We start from the raw sequence: 21871 nt of genomic DNA, 5'->3' as shown, positions 1-21871 counted from the left end.
AGCTTGGAGTCAAGAGATCCATAAATTATTCACAAGGCAACAGAGATGGCAGATTTCTTGGACATTTCAGCGCCTCACTGCACAGAATTACGAGCTGGGATCATTTGGCCAGACTGTCCCACAGTTGAGCCTTTATAAACAGCAACAGTGATCTCCAAAAGGGGCTCTGGATGTGTTACAGGCAACTGCCCTGCAAGCAGCCTGCAGGACATGCCAGGGGCTGCAGGCAGAGCTGGACACACAGAACCAAAACAGAGCATATTTTGGGGATCTTCCATCCCACTGCAGACAACAGGTCTACCTGTCTCAATTAACAAAATTACAAACAGCACTACAAATTAGAAGTGAAATGCACCCATAACCCTGCCCAGACAATCAAAGTCCCTCCAATCATCCCAAAAGGCACTAGGAAATCAAGGTGTGAAGAGCACTACAGACACCAATATTTATCTCAGATGTAAGTCTGGGCAGAAAACTCAAGCTCAAGAGCTCTGTGAGGTACTCCCAGCTTCATCACAAGCCTCAGGTGCAGCCTCTGGCAACTCATCTCTCCAGGCCCCTTTGTAAAATAGAAGGCAACAGTTTTCCTCTTGCTGCAAGGGAAAAAGCATTGATGCCCCCAGATGTGAGAGCAGCCGAGGCCAGGCAGCACCTCAAATCCTGAACTCATCTGCACACAACCTCATCACCACAGCCAAGCTCTGACAACCCAAAGAAAGTGGTCCCTTAGATTTGCAGCACTCAAAGCACTGGAGACACCTGGGATTACCTCTTCACACAGCCAAAAAAGCCACACAGCCACTGGCTCCAGTCACAGCAGTCCCTGGTCCTGCCTGAGAACTGGGGAGTCTCTGGTTGAGCCTAAGCAAGGTACGACTCCAGAGCACGTAAAAGACCTCAGCACTGGAAAGACTCTGGTTTAAAACGCAGTGGATTGGAAACTTAAGATCAGGGTATGTTTTCATGCAACCTAGTGGGGAAAGATCAGTATATGCTTTTGTAGGCAAATGTGGTCGTTGGAAACACTTGAGCAGCAGCTCAGAAGACAGATTTTCTGTTTATCCACACCACCAGAAGCAGAAGTGAGAACAAAGGCAGCTGTCCTTACCCACCACCCCAACACAAATCTAATCCAGGATTCCAAGCCTTTAACTCACAGAAAAAAAAAAAAAAAAAAAAAAACCCAACACATAAATTTCCCTGTGCTTGTGCAGAAAGAGCTGGAGGTTTTTAAAAGTGCTGGAAGGGAAGCCAGCGTTTTGTCTTTACACTTTCCAAATCCAGGGACTTGGATGCCTGGCCAGTTGCCCATAACAGCACCTAAGCCCAAGGCAGTGGTGCAGCTTTAAACACCCAAATCCCCAAGTGAGAGTCAAGTGTGGGTTTCCAGCACAAACCCCTCACACTCTGGCAAGGTCCTGCAGGCACACTGATGGCAAGGCTCTCGTGCTGAGCTGTCTCACACTAATGACCCCACAGCAGGATCTGGCAGGCAAAGGCAGCCCCCAGATTTAGCCGGTGCCGCTCGAGTTTCAGACGGTGCAGAACAGCACATTGATCCATTTATCGTCTGTGGGTTGCCATGGAGACCACAAGTCATTCCCCACCATCACCAACTCCCCCCTGCAGACCCCCCCACTGCTTTTCAATTGATAGCCGGGCACTGGGGAAGCATTTGCAGCACCGTGGAAATTAAATCCACACCAGAGGAGCGGAGGATTCAGAGCTGACACAGCCAAGGGACCTCAGCTTGAGGCAAGTCTGTCCTGCTCTTCCCCACTGAGCAAGGCCAAGCAACCAAGAGCTCCAAACCAAGCATTACAGGAAATTAATGATAATAAAGTGGGATTTTAATGCCACTCCATAGGTTCCCCTCTGACAGTTCTCTTTGCTCACAGGGAGGAAAGACTTCTCTCTCTCTCTCTCTATGCGCCAAAAAACAGGCTTTGGAGTATCCCAGAGGACAACTCCACCAGGGCAAAGCAGCAGGGAGTTCCCATCTCCTCCAAAAGAGGGTAACATCCATCAGGACAGCAGTCTTCTGCTTTTCATACAGCAGATCCACTCAGGAAGGATCACAGCTGACCCTTCCCTGAAGGGAGCAGAGCACCAAGCCACTTGTGTACACTGCAAGCAGCAGGATGAGAGTGGGTGGATGAAACTCCAGCCGCCTGCTGCTGGAAAAAAAGTCACTTCTTGGTCTGTAGAAGCTCCATGAGCCTCCAACCCTGGGGGCAGCAGAGCGAGGCTAGAGCATATCCTGTAAGCCCACCCGTCAGATATACATTCCCCAGCCTCTCAGCCAGGAAGGAGAGAAAATAATTGACCTGCTTTTGGGATAAATGTCCCAATGGGGTGCATACCACTGCCTTCCCACACCTACCCAGTCCAGGCTCTGGCAATACAAAGTATTCAGGTGCTGTTCAGCACTGTCATTTACTAGAACCAGATAGTATCACATTTCCTTCCCCCCACCCCATGTAGGATGAAAAACACACCATCAAGACAACCTGAGAAAAATTTTTCAAACCTCAGTGCTTAGAGTTTGGCTTTTAACTCCTCACACAGCCACTCAAGCAAGTCACCTGCTCAGTCAAAAGAGTTGATCCCATGTAATTCCCCTGCATTTCAACAAAGAGCTGCTGTGCAAGGGCTGCACTTCTTAACAGCTCATTCCCTGCACACACAAGTGTGAAAACTTGACGCTGGCTTTACCCCAGGCTCCAGAACTGGATTACAACAATTTTAGGAGGCTAAAGGGCAGAGGAAGAGCTGGTGTCACCATTCCCCCCAGCACGGTGGGCTGATGCCAGTGGAACCCAGCAGGCAGAAACCCACCCCAGGCACTGGAGCATGAGGACACAGGGCAGGTGGCAGAGCACAGAAAGGCAGCTGCAGGCTGAGAGCCTTCAGGGAAACTCAAGAAGCGTGGTGTAAATACTGTATGCGCCTGGAGCCAGAAAGCTCAGCGAGGGCTGTGTGTGGCATTTCCTGAAGGTTACCTCTAATAAGTGCTGTCAGCTTGCCAGCCTTCGACTGTCTGCTGAGCCCTTCTGTGGGAAGCACGGCGCAGCCCAGACCTCTGTGGCATTGTCACAAACTGTGACAGCAAGAGCTCAAAAAAATAAAATTCCTCCCACGCAGCGCAGACAAAGCAGGTGTAGGACACCAGGGCAGGCAAATTCACTGTAATCTGGCAGGGTGGAAAGGCTCCTCTCTCTTCCCCTCTAATGCCTGGTCACAGAGCTGCTTGCTGAGCAGAGTGTGTGTGTCCCTGCAGAGGGGAGGTGGCAGAGGCTGATGGAGGGAGCCAGCCCTGTGCAGCAGGGCAGGTGGCCTAGCCTGTCCTGCTCTGCAGCCCTGCTGTGCACACAGCTGCTCAGCCCAGCCCAGCCCAGCACACACAGGCACGTCCAGCAGGATCAGAGCTGTGATGCTCAGGCCATTCTCCTCCTCCAGCAGCACCTCCCTCACCCTTGCTGCACCCACCCTGTGCCAGAGTGATGGGTCAGCAGAGCCAGAGCACAGCAGCACACATTTGTCTGCATTCATTGTCCAGCTGCCACCAGAGAGATTATCCCAGCCCTCCCCACTCGTTTACTTTTTCCAGTGGGAAACAGACGAGGCATGTTCATCTATTCCCATGCGTTTTCTGGTTCTCAGGGTGAAGTTTACTCACAACCTTTGAGCCTTCCCAGGCCACTGGTGAAGTGGATCTGCTCTCTGCTGTTCTTCAAAAATCACCTGCTGAGCTCAGTGTACCACAGGGGCTTGCAATCCAAGCCATGTGGCATCAGTCTTTCCAGCAAGGACACCAAACTCTTCTGCAAAAAATCAGGAAATGCCCACAACTCCTCTTGCTGAGCCTCTGCCTAAACCCCTTTTCTTTCCTCTTTTTTTTTCAGAGGACAGCACCCAACACAGCACTGGAAATAAATGCCAGTGGTAAGCAGACAGTACACACCAGATAACAAACGCTGCAGATGTGAGCAGAGAACTCAGGAGATCTGTCATTCCAGTTTCCAGAAAAGGAAAAAAAAAAAAAGCCACAGTTCAAGGCCTCTTTGGTTACGTAAACTTCATTTCCATGTCTTTTATCACTGATAAGATAAGCCATTGCTCAAGTTCAAGTTCTGTATCAAGTAAACCATGATAATCCTCTTAGGAATTCCCCATGCCCCAGCTTGAACAGACCTGCAGAAAAGAGCTTAAGGGGTTGCCTTCAGCTTAAAAAAAGAAACACACAAGCACACAAGCCACAGACTTATTTATAACGTAGGCAAATTTGGGGCCTAGTACAGAGCACTGGAGGCTTACACAGCTCTGTCTGAATAAGGGATCTACTTCTGCCCTAGTTCATAAATGCTACAAGCTACTACTTGGTCATGCATCGCTCAGCTGAGCACCAGCCTGGAGATGATTGCCTTCCAAGGAGGATTTCTTGCGGCGACAGGAATCCAGAGGGTCAGACCCCAGAAGAAATTAAACTGATTCACAACCAGTCACACACACTTTGTCCTGGATTAGAGCTACAAGACTTTTCCAGGCAGCTGTATTTTATTTTTTTTTTTGGTTTATTTTAGCACAGGATAATTTTATGTCCTTTAATGCTGGTAGCAGAATTACAGTGATTTTAAGGAATTATTGCCCTGCTTCAGGTACAAGACGTTAAACTCACTAAGACCACCTCCTCCTGCACTTTACTGTCAAAACACCCAGATGCAAAACATCACTGTCTCTATTTGTTAAGAGGATGATTTGATCCAATCTAGCAACTGACTCTATTTACTAACCACTTAAATATGCACTCACACGCCCCGCACTGCAACACAAAAGGCCATTTCATAAATATCTGATTGCAAGACGGATGACAGCAATAAGCAGGCACACACAAAACTCTTGCCCTCCTCTCTGCTGCTCATCATCAGGACACAAATTACCTGGGCCTGCGATTTTTATCACAGCATCTTCCAGGGAAACCGACTTAGCCTGAAGGGAATGAAGGCCAACATTTTGAAGCTTAATACTTCACTTCCCAGGGCTGCATGTGGCCACCCCCAGAGCGCTCCAGGGACGTGCAGCCACACGCTGCAAGGGCACAGCATTAAGCCCTTCTAAGCCTCTGGCTGCCAGAAGATCAAGGCACCAGGCAGTGAGGGTAACATCTGAAATTGGTGCTTAAAATGCAAATTTTCTTCAGGTTTGTCTACTTCCTCAGTCAGCCCAACGGGGCTCCGGAGCACACAAGTGTTTTTTTTACACATTTCCAGCTATCGTGACTTTCATCCCTCTGAGAGCTTCTCTCCCATTAGGGTCTTCCACACATCTCTCAGTATTTTATGACACTCGAACTAAAAGATGCAGCATATCAAACAAAACACATCTTTCTGTATTCCCACCAGCAACTTTCAAGATCCTTTAGCATTGACTGACAACCCACAATATTGTGGGAAAGGCTGTTTTCAGATGAGCTGCTGGAAAAGCTCTTCCAAGGTAGCAGCTGAATTCAAATCACACACCAATTAGCTCAGGGGGATTTGTATGTTTTTCTTTCAGGAAATCTATTTGAAAACAAAACAAAGAAGGAGGAAAAAAATTTGTTTAAATCTCATTAAAATATCTCAAACTGTGTCACAAGCATGCCACATTTTTTTAGTGAAGAGAACAGGAGCGGCTTTAACTAGTTTCACCTCATCAGACAGAATTTTGTCCTTTAAACTCTCTTGGTGTGTTCCTTCACCTCCAATATGATAATGCAGAGGTCCAGAGCAGCTACAGACCTGCTCAGCATCACACAGCAAGTAAAAACCACTGTGCCAAACTGCCCTGTATCTTTCCCACAAGATGAGGTTTTCCACGCTGCTCCCCTTTAGGTTTTCGCCTCTCGCCTCAAGGCCACATGCAGATGACCGTGCTTTTTCTGAAGCCAGTGCCAATGAGGCCACTGCATTCGTTATCCAGCAGGATAATGACAGAGTGCAATTCAGTCAACAGCAAATCCTCCCCAGGGAGATGCCCTCTGACCTCCCCTGAGCTGGGGGATGAACGCAGACAGCCAGATCTCAGACAGGCGGCAGAGCTGAGTGAATAATTCCTAATGAATCCTTTCATCTCTTCTTTTGTTTTGGGGAAGGGAGGGAGTGGGTGAAAGGAAATAGTTTGGTACCATCCACCAGCAGAAAATTATTTTTTAGAGCTACCCTCAAATCGCTGTCATCTGAACAACATTTTTCATGGCTTCTGCACAGTCTGTGGGCACAGAACACAGGCTGCTCTCTGCAGAGGAGCCCCTTGTGCAGACAGCCAGCCTGGGAGAGGGGAGCAACAGCCAAACACACATCAAGCGCAAGGATGGTGCTGGAAGTCTTGCTTAAAATCACCCTTGAGCACACAATTGAGAGTTAATCTAAGATATCCACTCAAACCGCATTTTTGCCAATGAAACTCAGTTGCACTGACACATCAGCAAACGCACGAAGGACAAGAAAGTTCATGAAATGAGGCCCACAGAAAGGCAGGGTCTTACCTCTCTCCACATGTCACTCAGCCCTCACTATCAATTTTCTCTCATTTTCCAAGCCACAAGCTGTAAGGATAACAAGGATGTGATAAAAGCAGGTTTATTTTTTCCCTCCAACAAAAAGGAGCAATTCTCATTTCTCCAGTGTGAATTCAGCTGTAGAATTCTGTTTAGCAGCATCTCCTGAACGCTCCGTGTCACTCAGAGGTATTACAGTAAATAAAGGTGGAAAAAACAACTCCCAACTCTGAGATCTCAGAGCTGCTCCACGAACTTTCAGTCATTCATGCAGCACCCTGGCCCATGGGTGCTACTTCCCATCACTTTTAGCCAGGCAGTTTTTATCCCCATCTCTCAACTGGTCCTGAAATCAGCCACGTCTGAAGCACTTCCAGCTGCACCAGCATTTCCAGGGATTTACCCTCAGCAAACCCCACCTCATCAGATTGTGGGTTATACTGGGAATAGAAACCACAGGGAAGGACCACGATGGTGAGATGCTCCCACCCCATTCCCAGACAAATGAACTGACGTGAACCTACACACTAAAACAGAGCTTGGCTCGTGTATTTATATAGATGGCAAATCCCAGGGATATCAATGACAATCTCCTCCACAGTAAAACCTGATTACAGCACTGGAGTCTCTAAAGCCCCCCCTGCCACCTCCCTCATCACTGGGACAGGCCAGCAAACCCCTCCAGGTGCCTGGCACAGCAGGGGTTGCAATGCCAATGATTAAGCAGATCTTCAAAGGAAAAAAAATAAAAAAAAATAAAAAAACAACAAGAGTCCTGGTCAATGACTGACCAGCGTAATAGCTCAGGCTACTATCATGTGCTCTTCTCACACCACATTTGTTTGCTGGACTGCCCCAAGAGGTTTGCAAGGGTCAAACACGAGGTCATCAGCTTTGCTGAAAAATATAAAAAGCTGGAGCTGCAAGTAAGGAAAGTACCAGAACCTACAATTAAGGCTAAAAAAGACATGAAAATGCAAATCCTCTAAGTTTAAATGTACCAGAGGCAGCATCAAAAAGGAGAAGAAAAAAAAAAAAAAAGAAAAAGGATCTTATGGTTTTTGAAGATCAGACCTTCGCAATATTTAGTAATTCACGAAAAAATTCTGGCCAGACTCAAGTGGCTGTGGAAAGCAAAACCTTGCTTTCAGGCTATTTTGAGAAGCACTCACAAAGTTTATCCCAGAAACTGCTTTCTGCCTACTCAGATTTCTCAACTGAGCCCATCACATGGCGTTTCGATGGACTGCTGGAGACACTTGAGAACAGCAGAGCTGCCTGCCTCTATCTGCCTGGCACAGGGTGGTTTTTAATTGAGGCTGAACTCTTCAAGTCCCTGCTGCAGTCTGCAGCTCCAATCACTGAAATAATAATTAAACCCAGGAGAAGCAGTGCAAAGCAGCAATGCCTTTAACTGGTACATTAAGATGAGGGAACTTGAAGATGTGCACAGACATCTCCAGGATGTGCTGCTTTGTTTCAAACCTGAGGATTTTGCAGGTTTTTAAACAGAAAGTCAGGGTGGCAGTGATCCTGCAGTACAGAGACTGGAGTGATGCAGGAAAAGTATCCACTTTCACCTCACCCAGTCCAAGGAAAAAATAATCAGAGCAAGTTTTTTCCATCTGAGTTTGGGACCTTCCTTCCACGGGAAATATTACCAAGAGAGGAGAATGCAGAGCAAGAAAGGCACCCAAGACATCAGACTGATTTGAGCCATCCTCCCCAATTCAAACTAACCTGTGAAATAAACCACTCTGGGAAAGTCTGTGCTGGCTGTGGAGGTTGCTGGAGGATCAGACAACACAAGTTCAGCTCTGAAATCCGAGGGGAGAGAGACTCAGCCTGGAAACGACTCTCCATTAGGTTAATTAGTCAAGTTTGATGTATCCAAGTCGGTTACCATGGCCACAGGAACTGAGGAGTAATGCTTTACACAGATTTCCTTGTGTGGGACTGGGGACAGGGGAGATCATCAGCCCCTGCAGGCCCCTTGGCTGGGCAGGGAGGAAGGAACCTGCCACTCCAGGCTCTGTGCCAGCACCCTGGGCTGGGCTGATCACAAACCCTTACTGGAACTGCTCCTTGTCCATGCACCATAAGGGCTGCTAAAAATAGCACCACAGCTCAACCAGGTTAATGACACATCAAGAAGATGCATTTGCACGTAGAAATAAACAGAATGAATGCGAGATATACCCCCTCCACCTGGTTTTTGCTTGGCTGGTTTTCATGGGGAGAAAAAATCCAAAAGTGCTCTGTTTTCTCTTAACAATTCAAAGCCTATCTGTCAGAAAAGTGACAGAAAGCTGTCCATCTCTCCAAACACCACGCCAAATACAGCTGAAGCTTGTCTATCAATTTCAGAGCCTGGAAAGAGACCACGGTATATTACAAACAAACAAACATTTTAAGTGTCATTAGTTACATTATGATCAACACCACGTCAGTTGCTTACAACTCCCCTCTGCAGCAAACACTCACCCATGCACCAGCACACACGAGTAAAATCTACTGCAACTTCAGGAACAGCAGCAGATTTAGAAAAGAGTGGGAGAGAAAAAGCAATTTGTAATTCAGCGAGGCTCCTGTGGCAGAGCAGTTTTAAACTCCCTTGAGGAAAGGACCCTCCTCTCACTCTCTGCTCATCAGGTGCCTCGCTGAGCCAGGACTGATGCCCGCAGAAGCTGCACACAGCACAGAGGATGGTTTCTGCCCAACTTTGCTCTTCATCGGTTTGCCATGGATATGCAGGGCCACAGCACAAAAGCACAGAGCACTTGAGTCTCCCGGGGTGCACAGACAAGACTCAAGGAACAAAGGTGCTGCAGCAGCCAGCACAAAGCAGCAATAATGTGAAAAACCCAAGTCCTGCCACAGAGGAACGTTCCCAGTCACCACTCAGAACCAAACACTTCATTTTCTAGCTCAGTTTTCTGGGCTGGCTTTTTTTTTCAAATTTCCTTTTGGAGCAAATGCCACAGACCTTCCCGAGGTGCCCAGACATGGCAGAAATGACTGGACTGCTACAACAGTGCCTGAGCTTGACTGCAAGCTGGAACTGCTTCAGGAACACCAACACAACCTACAAGAGGGTCTGAATCACCTGTTGCAAAATTAATTGGTGTGTCCCTGAGAGAGATTCATGACATGTCTGTGCACAACTTTGGGGGGGAATATCTCCCCCCTTAAAACAGAATTTCAGTCCTGTGAAATTTACTTCTGCAAAACAGAAGAAAGGCTTGAAACACAACTGAGGTTGTGTAAACTACAGCCACTCTTCCCTGGTTTCAGGCCCTGTGTCCCCTGGCTCCACATCCCACACTTTCAACAGAGCAGTGCTGACTTAAACAAAACCACCACTGCTTCATGAAGACATTCATTCAGCTACTCAGGTCAAAAATAACAGCAGAGAGAGAAGCAGTGTGATAGGAACACACTGAGAGGCAGTGAGGTGGCAAACTCCTTCAACCAACACGACAGCCAAAGTCCCTTCATTTCAGAAATATGGCTTAAATGGAGTGAGCTAGAAAAAGCAAGCAAGACTCACCCTTGTTTGACAGACCCAACCCCATCAAGAGCTACAATTCAGCTCCACCTTTCTCAGTAGGTTAATGTTCAGCTGTTAGCTTCCCCCCCACTCTCTGTACAGGCTTAAAATAGTTCCTTGATACAGATTTCTCTGTTACACTTACCAAAAAACTGGGAGATGGCCAGGGGACAGGAGCACAGAACATGGAGCACATAACCAGTTGCTTCTGCAACTGATTGTTCTGCCCCTTCAACACACACCAAACTGACTTGGCAAGGCTGCCAGGCAAAGCTGCTGTATTTATTTACACATTTTTTCTGCTGGTTAAGAGGCTTCGTAAAGCAGATTGCAAATGGCCAAGACAGCACAGGCAAAACCTTTATCAAGTTTTGCATAAACTGGAATGAGTGAAGAATAGCAGGGATAGCAGCATTCCTGGCTGTGGCCTTTACAATACATATTTGAGCCTCAGTTACCTAAGTACTCATTGGCAAAACACTCAAGAAGTTTGTAAAGGCAAGTGTGAACACTCACTCACTTCTGGCTACAGCCTCCTCACCCTAGGGATCAGCCTCCAAAACAAAAATAAGTATGTGCAGACTGCCTGAGCAGGAGGCAGGGGAGTGCCTGTGTGAGCCAAACACGTTCAGTGCCTGGAGCAGCAGCCGGGTAAGTCAAGGCTGAGGAGTCGTGCACGGACACGTTTTCCTGGAACAGCCCCACGGGCCCGACTCTGCACCCATCTTCCAACTCAGCCAAAGGTTCAAGGTGTTTCCGCATGAAACAAGGAACTAGAGTGAGGCAAACACAATAATACATTGTGTGGGGACTGAAACCTCCCGCTGAGAAGAAATCCACAGACATTGAAAGAGCACAACTGAACAAAATGCAGAAAAAAATAAGACACAGATGGAGCTTAAAGCTCTTGTCTCATTGAACCAGAGCAAAACTCACTCTGCCTTTGGCAGGAGAAACAGGAGCAACCAGGGTGCTTGTGTCTGCCTCTGCAGCATGACTCCTCCACCTCAGGGCAAAGCAAATTCCCCATTTCTCAGCCTTCTCTGCTGCTGGCAGAGTTTAAGGACATTCACAGAAGTGCGTTAGATTTCACGAGCACCAGTCTCAGCGGAGAAGATGCAAACCTCAGCTCTCCACAGCGAGCGAGTTAAAATAAAAACACAAGCCTTAAGGTACATGCTGACTTCTCTCTTTACTTCTGTTTCATAATGCTGGAGAAAACCCAAAACCCTGCAGTGTTTCTCACTCCAACACCACACAGCCCTCAGGAACGCTGCTGGCAGCTGCCTGGGTTCTGGACCAAAACCACAGCAGCTCTTTATGTGCATCTCTAATCATGGCATCTCAAGACACGTAGACATCACCAAAAAAAAAAAAAAAAAAAAGGAAAAAAACCCCACCCCAACAATTTTTTAGCAGCAACCCTGTCAAGATATCAAAGTAAAGCCAAAACTAAAACCTACAAATGAAGCAAAAAAAAAATTAGAAAGGAAGAAGAAAAAAAAGGGCTGGCTGACACCTCCTATACAGGCTGTCAGCAGGATCATTTGCTCCAAAAATAAGGATGCTCAACACATCTTAACTGATGACATGACAACTGCTTCACCGTCCCAACACCAAAGTTGCATAAAAACCTCTGAACACCCATTGCCTTGCAGCTCAGTCAAAACCAAGCACTCGTACTCACTCAGAGCAAGCAACAGACACTGTCAGCAAAATCAGAAAGATTTTCAGCTCTTCATTTCCACTCAGGCTGCACAGAAGCCTTTTTAGCCCTCCACCCTTTGCCAGTCACGCTCAGCAGCTCCAGCCACAAGGCTGTTGCTGAGCTGGCTGCCCAGGTGCCTGTGCCCACAGCATGCAAAAATATCTCAACTGTAGCTCTGGATCCCAAACAACTCAGCAGAGCAGGCGCACAAAGGGAGGGAGGGCTGCTGAGTCCAGGTCCCCCCCAGACAGCAGCAACCAGCCTCCTGCAGAGCCTGGATATGCTCAGGCTGCCTCATCAGCACCTCCCAAACAAGCGACATTTGAGACTAGAAAGCCTGAAGTAAGAATTCTGAAGGCTTTTTCCACTGCCAATTCAGAGAGTTTTCCCAAAACACTGAACACACAGACTCCTGTAACGCAGACTCTGCCGCGTTTTATTTCTCTGACGGTTTTTAATCACCTCTGGTCCAGCATTTGGAAATTATTATTCACACACACACACACAACAAGAACAAGGCTGCAGGGAAACATGAATTTCACTGGCCTGCCTGGTTTTGTCTGTGGACACCACCTCACATATTACCAAATCAAAACAAGCCGGCCAACTTGAGCGTGAGGGGGAAATGAAAGGGCAGACCGGTGACCTAGAAATGAAGCTGACACTCTGGCATGAGCTTGAAACTCTGCAGCAAAAGGGAGGAAAAAAAAAATAAAAATAAAAGAAGCTGTTTCAAGATGGAGCTTGAAAAGTTTATTAATGGAATTATATGATGTGGTATCTACAGAAAAGCAAGGAAGTTTTTTCCAATAGGAAAGAGTTATCCCCTTTGCTAAACACAAGAAACTCTCATGCCAAAGACAAGACATAGTTATTTAAGGTTCAGATGCCATAAAAACACCCCTACCAAACTACTGGAAAAACCTCCTGAGCACACAGTTCTGGTACCAAACACCACTGCTCTGATACACACTCAAGATTGACACACCATATGATGTCACAAATCCCACAACATGGGCCTGAGGAGGCAGTGGACAAAGCTTTAGGGCTTCCAGCAGTGGATCAGGAATGCCACAGTCAGTCTCAGCACTGATCCAATGCAAACTCACCCTGCCAGGTGTAATTGGTTCAAAGAGGGTGTTAACGAGTTACCTTTGCTCCAGCAAGTTTCAGGCTTGAACAAGTAACGTCCACATCACCAGCATAAACTGACACAGGACCCAGTGAGGCTTCCTGAGCCAACATCCAGCCCAGACTCTGCGTGCACCATCAGGTAACCCAGTGGAAATCACTGGGGACTCACAGCCTTCCAAAAAACCAGCTCCTTGCAACATCAAGGCCAAGGAGATCACGTAGCCTGGGCAGTAAACACTTCCACAGAAAGCTTCTGCTTCCAAGAGCCAGGTGCTGCCACTGATAAACCACACGCTCACCAGGGTTTCTGCAGCACTGCAGGTACAGGTTTGAGAAGTCTGCAGGAGCCAAAGGCTGAGCTATTTATGAAGTGATCAAGCACCATGCAGCTGAGATCTGCTCTTATAAAAATGTAGCCGCCGGAGTAATTTTATAAGGTTTTAAAGTATTTTCAGAAGAAAGCCAACTTTCCATTGTTTGCCACGGCTTGTTAGGAGCCCACACATCCCGCAGTGTAGAGGAAAAGGCACCCTCCACCCTTCTCCAGCCAGCACTGCACGGCTGCAGGCACAGGCAGCTTTTCAGAAAGCTCGATTTTGCCTGTCATCCTACTCAGCAATTCAATTCTCCCACCACATCCCACTGACACCTAAGCACAGGGCTCTGTCCTTCTCCACGCCGTGTTGCAATAATCAGGCCCCAGTTCTTTACACAACCACCTAAGCCTCCAGACCTCGCAATTAAACACACCCTGAGGAGGATGAAACCTGCCCACCTGGGAGACAGCAAGTCCTCAGGGACTGATCACAGACGATGGGGATGATCTGCACCAGGAACCTTCCCAAATCCTGTCATCCTCCACCCACGGGCTGACACATTTCTTTCCTTCTGCCTTTTTCGACGCAGAGACAAGGAAGAGCACACTGCAAACTACTCTCCTGCCCTGACATGCACAGGACAAACCCAAACTGTGCTGCTTAGGAAGATGGTAGACAACATTCAGGTACCAGCACAGAGCCTGCAGAAAACAAGACTTTAGAAGATATAAAAGTCCCAGGAATTACATGATAGATGGTCACGCCACTGAAGTATTTATTCAGTTTTACAGCCAGTTCCCTGAGCAGGCAGAGAGAAGCACACCCAGCTGGAAGAGTTAAACTTCCCACACATTTAGGCCAAAAGTGCATTTCTGGGCACCGCCGCTCTGTCCAGTGTTACGCCAGGGAAACAATGCTAAATAAAGATTACGTGGAGTGGTATTATGTAAATAATTCCCTTCCACAATGAAAGGATAAACCTAGACTGCTTGGTTAGTTATTAACCCAGGAGGCAGGGCCGCAGAGAGGAAATCCTGCCGGCTCTGCCTCCCTCCCTGACACACGCACCACCCACCCAGAGAGCCAGAGCCAGGCCTGCAGCCTCCAGAGACAATAGCCACACCATCATCCTCCCTGCATGCTGGCACTCTCAGCTCACTTCCCACAGGAGGAAACTATTTAGACCCCACCACATTGTCTCCTCCCAGGGCAGCCTTGCTCCTGGCCTCATCACTGCTGCCAATGCTCAGCTTCCTCCTCATCATCCTCTTCTCATCACCAGTCCAGGACACGAAGAGTTCCCTGAACCCACTGGAGCCTGCCTTAGCTTGCACATCTTCTTCTTCTGCCCAGAATAACTTATTCGACCTTTCTGCCTCCATTTCTCCCTGCAACCTTCCTCCTGCCTTGGCCTCGCGTCTGAATGCTTTATGTTCGTCGTACGATTTTAAATCTGTCAGCAATTCATCCATCTGCCACCTCCTGGGTTTTTAATGCCGCGAAACGTTCTGGGATACGGCCCTGCATAAACCTCTCGGTGGAAAATTAAGCTGCACCTCGTACAGAAAACCAAACTGGCTTTGAGATAGTTTCTTTCCAAGGTGCTGGGCTGTTTCAAAGACTGGCTTCTTCCCTACAGGGAGCAGAAAAGCCATGATGCTATCCGGTCTAAAATAAACATTATGGGAGCGGTGATAAGGGGAAATATTTTAGCTGACTAAGAGCAATGTGGGTTCAAATCCAAGCGTAAGCTGATATTGCTTGTAATTTGTTCCCGAGCCAAAAACACAGACTGGGAGTGAAAAAATGGAAGGCATTAAACAACAAGCAGCGTACTCAGCGACTCTTGAAAAACTTCAGCATTTCCATTTGCGTTATTATTTTTTTAAATAACCTTCAGTTTCACGGATCATAAAGTTAATTTGGAGTAACTTCCCTTCTCTGTAAGTAGACAGAGCTGCTATCCTTTACATTCATTAATGTTTGCTCAGTGCTCCGCAGCTATAAAGAGAGCACTAACCATTATCAGCATCCTTCATGCACCCAGCAGGCACATAATCACTGCCTGTCCCCTCCCCTGTGCCCCAGATCTCCTCCAGCCCTGGCACTGTGGTAACAATCACAGTCATGGCCACCTACCTCCATCTTCACTGCTTTTCTTCCAGTGCCAGTCACCTCTCCCCTGCAGGCAGGGCTCTCCTCTCTGGGCCTCTCCAAGCCAGATTTGGATCAGCATTCGAGCACACACTGTTGGCAGCAGGGTCTGCAGCAATCAGTGCCTCTTCCTGCCTGCCCACCCTCTCTGCCAGGTCACATTTCTCAGCTTCACGCAGTGAGGATGGCGGGGGAGCTGCTACCCTGTGAGTACTGCCTGCTCACCAGAAACTTCCCCTCCTGGGGCACCCTGCTGCCTTTAATAAGGAACAGTCCACACCCCAGAGAGGCTCCAGCTGCCAAAGGCAGGTTGGCAGGAACGGAGAACTGGTGGCCTCGAGAAGGGAAGTGACAAGCAGGGAGGGCAGCAGGACTGGGGGTGCAGCCCAGATTTCTCAACTCCCAGTATAGTCCCGCCATTGCCTCGTGCTCAGGTCAGGGATCACTTCCCAAAAGTGACAAATCATTCATTTCCTTCTTCTCTTCTCTCCTTCCCTTCCTGACAGATCCATCCCTCACTCTGACCAAGCTTTTACAGGCATTTTCATGCCCTCTGTTCTGCAGCTCCAGTTCCCTCTTCAATCTTCTTTTTGGGAAGCATCTCTGCCCCTAGTCATGCTCATTAAATGATCCACATTTCCATTTTCTACTGCAATGTGAAGATCTATCCCTTGACATTACAGGGCAAATTGGAGACCTCAACACCTGTGTGCCAGCACAAGCCCAGCCATAAATAGCAATCCTCCACACCTTTCCTACGTAGACACACAGCAAGGGCCCTTCAAAGCTGTGCAGGAGTCTGTGCCACAGCAGCCTAGATGAGAATCCATGACCTCACAATGCCCAAATCCTTAAGCAGCTGCAAAAGCCTCAGTCACTAATCAGAGAGGCGACCGGGTGCTGCTATACCTCATTTCCAGCTCCATTAGAGCTGACCCTGCTCTCCGCTGAAAACTCTCAGCCAAGACTAAAGGGAGCCACGGTTCTGACAAATGCAACTGCACAAAAATAACAGTTCTCTTAAGAACACACTGGCCTGGATTTCCATCCTTGTGCACCCCTGCAGCCAAGCCCGTGGTGTGTATTTGGGGACCACAGGCACTAAACCCAGGGGGAACCAGCACTTTGCCACTGGGAGTAACAGCCCTCACACTGAACAAGCAAAGCACTCGCAGAGAAAGAGACTCTTCACCAGCTCTCCAGCAGACTTGCTCTGACACATTGAACTTCACATAACCCCATCAGCCTCAGTTTTGTGACTTGGGAAGTGATCTGGTCAGAATGAGACACTGGGTTAGGGACAGGGAGTACTTGCACCCCAAAGGCCCTCTGCAACTCATTCCCCTTCACAACTGCTCTAATCAGCCACCCAAAACCCACTGAAAATTTACCTATTTAACCCTCCTTTTGTACCCACTCATCTAGAAACTGCCAGGATTGTAACTTTCCTCCCCCCTCCCAAGGCCATGAAGAGATGGCATCTCAGGCACATAAATTATAGTTGGTTTCAAACAGGTTTCTCCCAGGACTGCAAAAAGGACTGTACTGCAGCAGAGGCCACTAAAAACCAGACCCAGAGAGGAACACTGGGAGCCATCAAGGGGGACAAACAATTCCCAGCTATGTCACAAAAGATGAAGATATCTCCTATGACCCAATTCCAACCAGCACAGCCCTGAGCTGCCGTGGAGATGAGACAGGGAGCTCTCCACACGTGCAGCTCTCAGCACAGCTGCACGCACACCATCCCTGCCAATCACAACAGAACTGCCTTCACCAGACTGCATCTCCTAATTACAAGATGTGAACACAGCCTGAACCAAACTCTCTTTGGATTTAGCGCAGGATGGCTCCAGGGATTAGTACAACCTCCACTGGAGGCAGCTTGGTTCACATCCAACCACAGCCATTAGCAAGTGAAAGGTATTGCCAAGCAGCAGCTGGTTGGTGGCTTGCGTGAAACGAGTTTATGGTTTCAGTGCAGATCTTGTAGCAAAAGAAAAAAAAATGCCAGTCACCTCCCTGGAGCTCAAAGGTGTAAAGGCAGAGGCACCCAGCTGCCTCTCCAGGGCTGGAGATGCTGATGTGGGAGGTGTTCCCATCCAGGCCCAGCTCCCCAGAGCCAGCCCTGACCTCCGCAGGGGTTTCAGAACCAGGTATGTTTTGCAACTTGGCAGAAACACCCGGCTAAGTAACAGAAACCACCACCCACATGAAGCCAGAAGAACAAAGTACCAGTGTTTTCCTGCCCCAGACATGTGCGTGCCCCATCTCCTCTCTCACACCAAAAATAGCTTCTACTTTTTCCCTTCTGGCAGCAACAAACCGAGGTTTGAGTGCATTTGCTTTCAATAAACTAAACACGTTTTGCAAGAGTCTCTCTCGCAGCGAAACTTACTCAACTGAAGTTATAAAATGTTTGTCCCATGCAAAATTTCCTGCCCGTGGCACCGTGGGACTCAGCCCCAACCCACTCTGTGAGCCTTGTTCACTGAATTTCTCACTCAAGGCACAGAGCTGGCAGATCCAAGCACACAGGAGGCTTGAGCTAAATCCCAAAGTCACCCAACGAGTCAGCACTGAAACTCAGAGAATTAAGTACGATTTCATTAAAAACATCCAGGAACACACAAGCCCCTTGAAGAGTTTTGTCACCACTTCCAGAAGAGAGGGAATGCTCACCCAGTTGTCCCAACTCACATTGGTTCCCTTTGTGAATCACTAATAGCATCAAATTTTTATCAGTAGGGCAAATTTAAACTTCACCTAGTTGATAAAAACTCTATACCAAATGGAAATGGAAAAACTCTCACCCCGCACAACCAAGCAATACCAGCGGAACAAAATCACATCCACCAAACTGATTAAAAACACCAGATTCAGCAAAACCCATGACATGTTTCCAGACATCCAGAGCGCCAACCTTTGCTTCACGGCAATACCGAGGGAGTTCAAACCATAAACGCCTGTGTTAGGAAACACCCAGCGCACACATCACCTCCAGCAGCACTGTCCTCTCTCACACACATTCTCGAGCTGACCCAAAACACAAAGTTCAGGGAGCAGACGGAGCCTCCAGCTCAGACAGCAGTGCCTTGCAGGAGCTGCCTGGCCCTTTCCACAGGGTTCAAAGCGCTGCAAGCAGGGATGGGTTTTTTGTTGGGTCAACACGGCCCCGGCTCCCCAGGCAGCTCCAGCCCCGAGTCCTGCAGGTTTTGCTGCTTCAGTGGTGTTGGCAGCAGCCCACATGGCAGGCAGCTGCCTGCACCCACTGCAGCCTGCTCTTTGTGCATTGTCAGGCCAAAGGAGCAAGGGCCGAGGGAGAGAACAGGGAACAGGAAATTATAAGAATCAACAGAAAAAAAAAAAAAAAAAAAAAAAAAAAAAAAAAAAAAGCCATCACTCCAGAGACCGCAGCTGGGGTTCAGTTCAGAGAAAACGTGCACTTGTTGCCTGCAGACACCGTCTGAGTTAAGTCCCGTAAATATTTACAGAGCGAGGAGCACAGCAGCCCTGCAGGCTGTGGCCATGGCCAGGAGCCCCGGGACCCCCTGGGCACCCCTGGGACCCCCGGCAGGGCTCCGTGTCCCCTTTGGACACTCATTCATCGCTCCATCCGAACCCACCGCCTTCCGAAGTGCGGGGGGCAAGAGCCGGAAAATACAGAGGGATTGAAAGAAAGGGTGAAAAAAAAAAAAATAAATAGGAGGGGGGGGGGGGAAGGCCTTTGGGTGCCCCCAGCCCGCAGAGGGGTGTCCCCGGCACTTTGCCAAGCGCGGGGCTCTATTCGTGTTTTCATGTTTTCCCAGGAGGCGCGTTCCCTTGAGGCCAAAACCGGCGGAACCAACCCCAAAAAAAAAAAAAAAAAAAAAAAAAAAAAAAAAAAAAAAAAGGGAGAAAGTTTCTCCCCGGCGGCGAGCAGCAGCTCCCGTGGCACATTTTCATTTTTACGTAACGCGGCCGCCTTTTCCCTTTTTTCCCTTTTCCCCCCACCTGCGGGGAGCGGAGCGGGGCCCTCCTGCCCTCAGCCCCCGCACCCCGAGCCGGGGGCTCCCCCTGGGGCTCCCCTCCCTCCCTCCTTCCTTCCCTCCCTCCCTCCCTCCCCACTTACCTAATCCCGCCGGCAGCTGCCGCCCCCCATCGCCGCCGCTGCTGTTCCCGCTTCAGCGGCCGGCGGGGCAGCGCTGGGCGCGGGGACGCGGCCCCGCCATCTGCGCCGTGTTTATAAATCCAGAGCCATGGGGCTGCCAGCCGCCTGTCTGTCTGTCTGTTTGTCTGTCTGTCTATCCGTGGGGCCGGGCCGCCCCTCGCTGCAGCGCCGGCCCCGCAGCGCCCAGCCCAGCCCTGCCCTGCCCTGCCCAGCCCTGCCCTGCCCGGCCCGGCCCGGCCCGGCAGTCGGTCGGTCGGTGGGTCGGTCGGTGGCTCGGCGGGTCCCTAAGGCCGCCCCACAGCGGGCCGGGCGGGGCGGGCCGGGGCGGGGCGGGGCGGAGCCGCCCGCGCGCGTTAAAGGGGCCGCGTGCGCCCGCGCCGCCCGGCGGGACACGGCGAGACACTGCTGGACACGGCTGGGGGGCTGCTGCGGGGACGGGGGTCAGGCAGCGGCTGTGTGTCCCTGTCACCGGCTGTGTGCCCGGCACCGGGTGTACCCCCGACACCCGTTTCATCCCTGTCACCGGCTGTGTCCCGTCACTGGCTGTGTGCCCATCACCGGCTGTGTCCCGTCACTGGCTGTGTGCCCATCACCGGCTGTGTCCCCATCACCGGGTGTACGCCTGGCACCGTCTTCACCCCTGTCACCGGCCGTATCCCCATCACCGGCTGTGTCCTCGTCACTGAGTGTACCCCCAGCACAGGCTGTGTCCCATCACCAGCTGTGTCCCGTCACCAGCCGTATCCCCATCACCGGCTATGTCCCCGTCACCCACTTCATCCCTGTCACCGGCTGTATCCTGTCACCGAGTGTACCCCTGTCACCGGCTGTGTCTCCATCACCGGCTGTATCCCGTCACGGGGTGTACCCCCGGCACCGGCTGTGTCACTGGCTGTATCCTCGTCACCCACTTCATCCCCGTCACAAGCTGTGTCCCGTCACCGAGTGTACCCCTGTCACCGGCTGTGTCCCCGTCACCGGCTGTATTCCCGTCACCAGCTGTGTCCCGTCACCGAGTGTACCCCCATCACCAGCTGTATCCCCATCACCTGTTTCACCCCTGTCACAGGCTGTACCCCTGTCACCGGCTCTATCCCATCACCCCCTTCATCCCTGTGGCTCCCTGTACCCTGTCACCAGCTTCATCCGCATCACAGGCTTTACCCCATCACCTGCTTCATCCCTGTTACCCGCTGTACCCCCGTCACCGGCTGTATCTCCGTCACTGGCTGTATCTCCGTCACCAGCTTCATCCCTGTCAACTGTTTCATCCCCATCACCGGCTGTGTCCCCGTCACCCGTTTCATCCCTGTCATCGGCTGTACCCCCATCACTGGCTGTACCCCCATCACAGGCTTCACCCCTGTCACCCACTGTACCCCCGTCACCAGCTTATCTCCATCACCGGCTGTACCCCCATCACCGGCTGTACCCCCATCATCGGCTGTACCCCCATCACCGGCTGTACCCCCATCACCAGCTGTGCCCCCATCATCGGCTGTACCCCCATCATCGGCTGTGCCCCCATCACCGGCTGTACCCCCATCATCGGCTGTACCCCCATCACCGGCTTCACCCCTGTCACTGGCTGTATCCCCGTCACCCACTGTATCCCTGTCACACACTTCATCCCTGTCACCCGCTGTACCCCCATCACCCTCTTCATCCCCGTCACAGGCTGTTCCCCCTTCACCTGCTGTATCCCTGTCACCCACTGTATCCCTATCACCTCTGCCAAGGGTTTATCAGGGCCACCAGTTCCCTCGGTGCTGCCGCCTGCACTGCTGGTGTTCGTGGCTTTACCGGTGGGATGGGCTGAGTGAGTGGCCCTGTGTGTGTCATTGATAATGTTTTTGGCTCAAATCAGGGATTCTCACTTGTGGTGTGAGCTGGCTGACAACCCCCTCATGCTGGTGGTACTTCATTGGAGGGGGTCAGGCACTGCTTGGCTTTCTGAACCCTGCCAAAGGTTCAAGCCACAGGAAATTGTCCAGAGCATCCCATGGCAACATGGTTAAGAAACTTCAGTTTTCTTAAAAAGAAGGTGGGGGGCTTCAGGAGAAAACCCCATGAAGACCCCATGATCCCAGCTGTGGTTTAGTGTCTGTGCTGTGATCCTGATTGCACCAAAAACCTTCTCAGGGTGGGATCTTTGCAGGAAAATCTGACCAATTTAACAAGGAATCAGCACTGAGGCAACCCAGCTCAGTGACAGATTTTAACTAATATCTTGCTTTTTCATACTTTTTCCTTCCCCTCCATCCTCCCAGGGAGGATGAGGAAAGGTCATATCTCCTGTCCCAGCTCCACTGCTGGAGAT

Source organism: Zosterops lateralis (genome assembly GCF_965231275.1).
Source record: "Zosterops lateralis genome assembly, chromosome: 17".
NCBI lineage: Eukaryota > Metazoa > Chordata > Aves > Passeriformes > Zosteropidae > Zosterops > Zosterops lateralis.
This window is presented reverse-complemented; position numbering follows the sequence as displayed.